This window comes from Nematolebias whitei, chromosome 6 (assembly GCF_014905685.2).
Source record: "Nematolebias whitei isolate Nwh7 chromosome 6, NemWhi1, whole genome shotgun sequence".
NCBI classification, from domain to species: domain Eukaryota; kingdom Metazoa; phylum Chordata; class Actinopteri; order Cyprinodontiformes; family Rivulidae; genus Nematolebias; species Nematolebias whitei.
In genome coordinates, this window is record NC_056503.1 from 43873837 (window position 1) to 43882451 (window position 8615).

The 8615-nt window shown below is 42.2% G+C and overlaps 1 protein-coding gene across 1 annotated transcript in view; it reads right to left on the reverse strand.

The window, feature by feature from the left end:
- Nucleotides 1–6394, reverse strand: part of bcl9l (bcl9 like) — a 31584-nt gene extending 25190 nt beyond the window's left edge. Inside the window, exon 1 of the mRNA XM_037677640.1 lies at nucleotides 6214–6394. The gene's annotated coding sequence lies outside the window, so the exon portion shown is untranslated. The remainder of the gene's footprint in view (nucleotides 1–6213) is intronic.
- Nucleotides 6395–8615: the final 2221 nt, after the last annotated feature.

Genomic DNA, 8615 nt, shown 5'->3' on the forward strand with positions numbered 1-8615 from the left:
CCTAGAGCTGATCGTCCTAGAGTCGACCGTCCTAGAGCCGAATATCCTAGAGCTGAATGTCCTACAACTGAACTTTAGAGTTTACTTTAGAACTTTAGAGTTTCTAGAGCTAACCGTCCTAGAGTTGAACGTACTAGAGCAGACCATCCTAGAGCTGAACGTCATAGAGCCCAACATCTTAGAGCCGAATGTCCTAGAGCCAAATGTCCTAGAGCTGACTGTCCTAGAGCTGAATGTCCTATAACTGAATGTTCTAGAGTCGAACGTCCTAGAGCCGGCCATCCTAGAGCTGAATGTCCTACAACTGAACGTCCTAGAGTCGACCGTCCTAGAGCTAACCGTCCTAGAGCCTAACAACCTACAGCTGAAAGTCTGAGTGTATATCTGCATCAATAAACAAGCCCACAAACTTCTGACCAATCACAATACTTGGTGTATATGAATGCGATAAAAAGTTTGTCTGGGTCTCGTGTTGAGAAGGAGCGGACGAAGCTGCTCTGAGAACAAATGACAATTTCCACCACAGAACTACGTCAACCAGAGATGAGTTCGCTGCTTCGTTTGGAGTATGCAGGTCCTTAACAGCAACAAACTTTGATGTGTTTGGTAGAACGTGCCCTGTTGAGTAATGCTACATTAAAAACTCCTATAGTTCTACAAATTAAATGATACTTCACGCATTATGCAGTGAGGTTTTGTTGAAAGCTTTGCAAACAAATAAATTGTGAAAGGCTTCAGTTTGGAGAAAAATGGTTTAAAAACAAACAAAACTCACGAGCGAATAGCTGGTCCACATGCAGACAAAACCAAAGTGTCTTAAAACCAGTCCAGCCTCAAACATTTGACACCTGTCAACAGGTAAGATGTTCACTACCTTTCCTAAGAACCCCTACTTCAAAATGGCTGAACTACACTTCAAACTATTACAGCAGGACGATGAACTCCACATGCAGAAACACGCGTCATGGAGAAAACTGTCAGAATCAAAACATCTCATTTAGGGAGGTGTCTGCAGAAGCAATGATTAGCCTTAAACAAAGCAGGGCGTGTTCCGGTAAAAACAATTATTCTCTTCTCCGTCCTTCAGGAGGGACAAAAATGTCCCTGCTGAGGACAAACGTCCCTGAACCCTCGGCTCGTCGCAGAGGAGAAGTCTCGCAAGTGGAATCAAAAGTTCTTTGTTCCACCAGAGACGTTTAAAACAAATTAATCCAACGGGACCTTTTCCAGACGGGAAAAGTCGCTGTTCAAACCAAACAACTCACTGAGACTCAGGCTAAATTAATTTTATGGAGTTATAACCGTTATTGTCAAACCTTAAACAAACATCTCAAGCTACGTTGTAAGAACTTGTGTGATCTATTCTTACTTGGAGTACGTATTTTAAATGATCCACAGCTGCCATCACACCCAATTTTAGCTAAACATCTGTAAGAATTGCTGCAGTACTGCCATTTTTAATTTGGCTAAAGGTGATTAGTTATGGCGGCCATCTTGAATTGAAGTGACTCCAAAAGATAATTAGCTGTAGACGTGTATCCAGTCATTACTATCTGGGAATTTCATTACAACCCATTCACTGATTCATGAGATATTTTGCTAACAGACAACCTAGGAAAAAAAAAAAACAAGTATATGCAAGACATTTCTGAACCTACTAGGCAATATTTAAAAATTTAGGGAAAAGTCTAAGGTTTTTTTTTTTTGAGTAAAAAAATTCAAAGCTGTCCTCAGTTTAGTCTTTTTAGTTAAGAATTTTTTATATTAATAAAAGTTTTTACATTTAAATTTAAAAGTAAATATCTGCACGAGTTAGAATGCAATTAAAATGAAAGGATATTATGGAGTGCTGTAATCCAGAAAAGCGTTTTTGTTTTTTTAAATCCCCTTCCTTGTCGCAGGTATTTCCTCCTGCCCTCCTCGTTAGTCTGTTTACTCAGCCCTGTGGCATGTTTTGTTGCCATGGCAACAAAGCATTTGTTTGCAAAATATATGAAAAGTTGAGTGACTTGCAAAAAGAAAAATGCGGCTCGCACAGCGAAGTGTCCCCCGTCGATGAATGATCTGAAGAGTGAATGTTTGCAGTTCTGAAGATGAGTGTTTTTCTGGACTGCAACTGAACAGGAAATACAAATAAACTTTAATGTTTTTTTGTACAAAATATAGAAGTTGTTAGGAGATACACTGTGGAGAAGAACAGTGGCAGGGTGTTTTTTGTTTTTTCTTGTCCGAGGCAGAACAGAGTTGGCGAGTGGAAGGAGCAATTTATCCACCACCAGGCACAATGGCGGAGCCAGGGGGTGGCCAACGGTGGCCTTGGCCACCGTACATTAATCTTTGGCCACCCAAATTATTTGAGGAACTTATACTTTTTAACAATAAAAACTATAAAGCTTAGATTTCTTAAATGATTGGAGTGGCCAGTTCACATATATTTATAGTGGTGGGCGGCCATCTTGGATTTTGATGTGGCAACCCAATTTTGGACAGGTTCCTTTCTTACGTCTAGATGCAGCCACATACCAAAATGGAAGTCGATATCTCGCTTAATTTTCAAGTTATCACGCTCACAGCATGCAGACAGCCGAACACAGGATATTTCCAATTCCACCTTTTTGCTCCGTGACAGGGACCATTAAGAGTTCTTGTGCCCGTCGTGTTGGCAGAATAGAAATAAAATGTACAGAAAGGGAATACTTCAAATACTTCTGTATGTCTACAACTTATCGAATTTTGAAGTCAGCCTGATTCAATATGGCCGCCACAGCCAATTGACTTTAAAACAACAAGACAAAAATGGCTATAACTCACTCAACTGTACAGATATCGAGCTAAAGTTGCTGTGGTAGTAGCTGAGAGTCATTGACAACACATACTCCAAGTCCTAGTCGTTTTGTTAGTCTAACCCGGTTTGTCAGCAAAATAACTCACAAAACACTGGACATTTGATTGAAACGTTTAGGAATTAATCGTAGGATGCAAGTCTCCAAATGACTGCCAACTGCTTGAAGATGGCCGACACAGCAGAATTAAGAAGGGGCTGTGGAAAACACTGTTGGCTACAGTTTTTGTAAGAACCGGGCAAAGTTACGCCGCACCACCGAAACAGTTAGGACTCCTAACTGAACTGACAATCGTGGTCAATTAAAAGAACAAAAGTACGGCACACAATATTTCATACGCCCGTCAACAAACTATTACACAGCAGTCTATAGCAATGTCCCGGACAAGACCTTGTATAACATTTGACCTTGACCTTGGAGCTGGGGTGATCAAAAGTCCGTCTAGTGATGATGCATAAGTGTATAACATTTGGCTTAATTATCTTGAGCAGATCAGAAGTTATGGATGGGACAAGAGAACGTTTACGGGCATACCGTGACTATACCATAAGACGTCCCCAATTCGGCGGGCGAATAAAACAAACACTCTTAAAGGCAGCTATACAAACATCGACCGTTGGACTGACGCTGGCCTGTGCTCTAACCTATCGTCTATAACCCTAGTGGCTGTATTCGTGGTTAAAAACCCAGATTTCTGCCAAGATTTTCCGTACGAAACCTCAAACACAATCATTATATGTTGAAGACACTCTGCTCTACAACCGGACCAAAAACCGTAGAGTCACTGAAGAATGTGGGTAAGACAGCTTTAACGTGCGCTGTGTGGACATCCATCCCCAGAGTCTGACTGCACTCAATATTTTAGACAAAAACAGATCAATCTTTTGCTTTCTTTTAGATCCCAGAGATTCTCTGCACAGGGTTTAATTAGAAGTTTGGTTATGAAAGAGTCGAGATGCACTGACGATCTTTTAATAAACGCATTCCTAGCATTCGCATGAAGAAAAATCTGAATATAAGCCAGAAATTATATTTGCTTTGTTGCAACAGACACGAGCGGAGCAGCGGTGAGAAACCGGACGTGAACATCTGCAGTTTGTTGTTCTGCAGCTGGCAAAACGACAGTCTCGCTTCCAGCAAGTGGCATTTAAATAAAACTAATTAAAAAGGGTATCCTGGTTGTGAGCCCAGTGTGGAGCTCAAACGGCACTGCTCTCACCTGAGCGCTTCCAAATAACATTAAAGTTCTGCCTCTGAGCTCCGAGTCCGCAACGTTGTGGAGAAAAGTACCGAGCGTTTCAACAACTGGCTGACGGGAGTACCATCCGCTCGCAGCCCTGTATGCAAAATATGCAAAACAAACGCTCAACGGCACCGGGATGACAATACCAAACAGAACGAAGGTGTCACAGATAGGCTTAATCTCCAGGAATTAGACTGATCCCTTGTCGTTTCATTCCCTTTAGTGTCTGGGTATGTTCTGGTGTTCTCAGTATCACATTATTCTTTCATGGCTCGCCTCAGCGGCACTCCCTGTAACTCACCCCAAACTTCTCAGATCACCTGATCAGATAAACACTTCGTCACCAAATCTGTGTCGGTGTGGATCTGCAGCGGCGGCCATGTTTATTCACTCAGATCAGCAGAAACAAACATGATTTAGGAGTCAAATAATCGTATAAATGCTGATTCAGCATCCACACCTGTTTTGTTCCATATGTTCATTACTATTAGCTTCTATAGAAATCTTGATGCTAATAACAGCTTCTCTAGCTAACCTTTTGCTATTTTTGGTTAGCCTGTTGGCTAGTTTTAACTTCTGGCTAGCTATTTGCTACCTTTATCTTCTAGATAGCCTTTTGCTACTTCAAGCTTCTAGCTAGTATTTTGGTATGTTTAGCTAATTTTTGCTACTAGCTAGCCTTAAGCTACTTTTGGCAAGCCTTTTGCTACTATTAGCTTTTAGCTAGACTTTTACATTTGGCTAGCTTTTTCATGCTATGAGCTTCTAGCTAGTTTGACTTCTTATGTCTGTGTAGGCTTTGACTACTTTCAGCTTCTAGCCAGCCTTTAGCCACTTTGGTTTCTAGCTAGCATTTTGCTACTTGTAGCTTTAAGCTAGTATAATCAGAAGCTGTTATACGATATTTTGCTAACAGAACGAGTACGTATGGTCAAAGTTTGAAAAACAGTTTCAGCTACTGCCACAGCAGATTTCGTCTCAATATCTGTAAAATTGACTGAGTTGTATCCATTGTTGCGTTTGCTAATATCCCTCAGCTGTGGCGGCCATCTTGAATAGGGATCACAGATGACTTTAAGAGTTTCATTTAAAGTCATCCATATTTTGTCAACTCTACAAACACAAACAGACAAAACATTAGCGCCTCTTGTCTTTGGCAGCGATAATTTTAAGTCCCAAAAGAAAACGTGCAAATCTTAGAAAGTAACATTTCACATCTATAGGAAATAAAACGCACTGTAGCAAGAAACACAATTTGGATCAAGTTGCAAACTCTGTTAGGTGCTATATATAGTTCGCGCGCGCGCACACACACGCACATTTATATATGTATACACATGGAAAGGTTGTTCACCAACCAGGAGGCTAAAGCCTGAAGCTTTTAGCTGCAAACATGTTTAAGTAAACATTATCCACCACGCTCAACAGATCATGGGTTACCAAAGGTTCACAGGAAAACACGGAAGTATTTAAAAATATACTGCGCGAGACAGGAAGTAAAAAAAAAAAAAAAAAAAAGTGAATCAACTGCACCTTCAATAATCAAATTAAAAACGCACCCAATCTCATCAAAACGTCTGAAAGCAAACTCAAACATACATTTAATGAAGTTAAAAACAAAACAGGCGCCGAGCAGCTGTCAAATTGTCCCCGCATGTCTAAAGTGACAGCTATCAACACGGCGTTAGCCGTTTAGCTAGCTGAGCTAACATGAGGCGTCCGCACATCTGGATTCAACACAGCTGGTCGGGACAGGTGACGAGTCCAGCAAGCGTTTTACTTCGTTTGTTTTATCTATTATTTTGTCGGGAGAATTTGAGGACACATGGCCCCTGACGTGAAGCCCCCCTCTCCTCTCCCCCTGTTAGCGGCTAACTTAGCATGCTAACCTCCTGCCTCCGCTTTAAGCTGACGTCGCCGTAAACTCGCACACGTCTGCGGGCGAGCCACAAGCTAGCTGGCGGGGCTCGAACTTTCTTAGTACTGGCTCGCTGACTCCCAGAAAGAAAAAACAAACGGAAGAAAGAGGAGGTTAAAGGGTCGGCGTGTTAGAAACGACTACATGTGCGGAGAGGTTTCGGGCTCCCGGTGGTGTCGCGTGTTTACTGGAAATGCGGTGTACGCTACCCCGTTCGACGGCTGTCTGGGAGCAGAAGAGGCCGGTCGGCATTCCCCCGGAGTGGCCGCCGCTGTCGCTCCGTTCCCCGGTGTCGCTGCGCAGGATGGTCCCGGGGCTGCTGCCGCCGCTCGGCGGGGTTTAAAGGAGGCTCGGGCGGTGATTAATCACATCGGCATGTCTGAGCTGAAGTTTGGCGTCACCTTGCAGCGGTTCATGACTCCCACTGTTTGAGATGTAAAAAAATAAAAAAAGGGCAGGACGCTCTTTCCTCCCAGCGGGTCCAGATCACCGCCGGTGTGGACTAGTGTCCACACGGGCATCCGTATGTCCCCCGCGCTGACATGTCCACTTCTGTCCCTTTATTTATTTATAATTACGCTGGCTTCCTGCGCACTCTGAAAGAAGTAAAAAATATATATATATATATTTGTATTTTGTGTTTTATAAAAATATGAGATCTGAAGCTCTCGACCTTGACCTCTCTCAAACATCTGTTAACTTCCTGCTTTTAGTTTTCTACATCGCCTTACAACTTAGCTTTTTGTTGTTGTTGTTCCATCTTCTTTAAAAATAAATACCACCATTTTATGTTCACTTGTTATTCTCAATTTGTATGCATCCTTTATGGATGTCTTTGTTGTCCACTCTTTGTTTAAACAAAAATCAGGTCTCTCTTGTAAATGAGAGGCTCAAAGGGATTAACCTGTACAAAGAAAGGTTGAATGAATGGCAACAGTTTTACACTGAGATCATCTCATGACAACAAAGACAGGGTTAATCTAACTTTGTAAAGAAGAAACAACTTATCGTATCCGTGTAGTGACATTATGTTTGGTCTCTAAGTCAGCGCTCGACGACCCTCAATTACTACCACGCCAAATTTCAGCTCAACATCTGTAAAACTGACTGAGTTGTAGTCCTTGTTGTTCTTTCTGTCTGTAGCTGCAGCGTCCATATTAAAGGTACCCCTGACTGAACAATAGACCGTCTTTGCTTCAGCTGTAAAGGCAACAATAAAAACATCGTAGGCAGCTAAAGTTGTATCCATCCATCCATTGTCTTTACCCGCTTCTTCCTTTTCAAGTTGCTAAAAGGAAAGTTCCCAGACTGGGATTTGAACTGGAGCAACCTTCTTGCTGAGGGGTACACCTCTACTGACTGTACCACCGTGCCACCCTTAACGTTTCTTTCAGCTGTTCGCTTCATCAGGTGTTGCCACATCGAGCAAACTTGCACAAAAGATTTGGCGATTGTTTTATGCCAGATGCACTAATGTTTTATCAATTTAAATACGAACATTGCTGTATTGTTCATGCTGCAGTGCATTATGGGTAAATGCTAGAATATCTTGCAAAAAGATCTGAAGCTCTCGACCTTCAAACTGTTAAGTTCCTGGGAAAAACCAATGCAGACATGTTCCTGTTTTTAGTTTTCTACATCGCCTTACAACCTAGCTGTTTTTTTTTTGGTTACGTTTTTTTAATACCATTTTATTTTCACTTGTTATTCTCAGTTTGTATACATCCTTTATGATTGTCTTTGTTGTCCACTGTTGTCATCGCTCTTTGTTGAAAAAAAAATCAGGTCTCTCTCGTAAATGGGTCCCCGAGGCTCAGTGGGATTAACCTGTACAAATAAAAGTTGGAATAGTTGCATCCAGCTTGAACGCCAGTTTTGGACGATGTCTCGTTTGAACCGGAGTGCGTTGGCAGAAAGGAAAATATAGAAGTGGCTCAGAAATAACATAAAACGATGAAGCGCTTGTGCAGCTTATATGAGAGAGCTTCTGCTGCAGAGAGCTCCGCTTTCCGTTGCTCATGACAAACATCAGGATCAAAACATAATCTTACATAATCTTACGCTTGTCTTCCTTTGGGTGGCGGGGCACTGGAGCTGATGTAAAGCTGAACTCGGTTTCACTCGGACGACAGAGCATGAACCACATCAGTGGGAGTGCACGCACGTGACAGAAGTCCGGTGCGGACCCGTGGACGCAGGACGGCAGACGTTTGTTGGGACGAGCGCCTCAACTTTAGCCCGTTAGCTTTAGTGTTAGCTCCACAGCTATTATGCTTAACATCCCGAGTTGATCACGTTTGATGGTTTCGACCGCGCTAATACAAAATATAACTTCGTTGTCATGTTGTTACTTTCAGCCGCGAGTCCTTGTGTCGCCACGTCAACCGATGTACGTCATTGCCACAGAATGCATTGTGCCGGTAAAATAGCAGCAATGTGACGGTGACATCCTTAGGTGAAAAATGTAATTAACGTAATTTATTTTGAGGTAGTTCTGCATTTTCACGTGTCACAAAGAACATCTTTTAGTAGACAAGTGAAAAAACATGTTAAGGCCAATATGTGCAAGTATTCAGAGATACATTTAAATTAGACTGACTCCAGAAGTTGA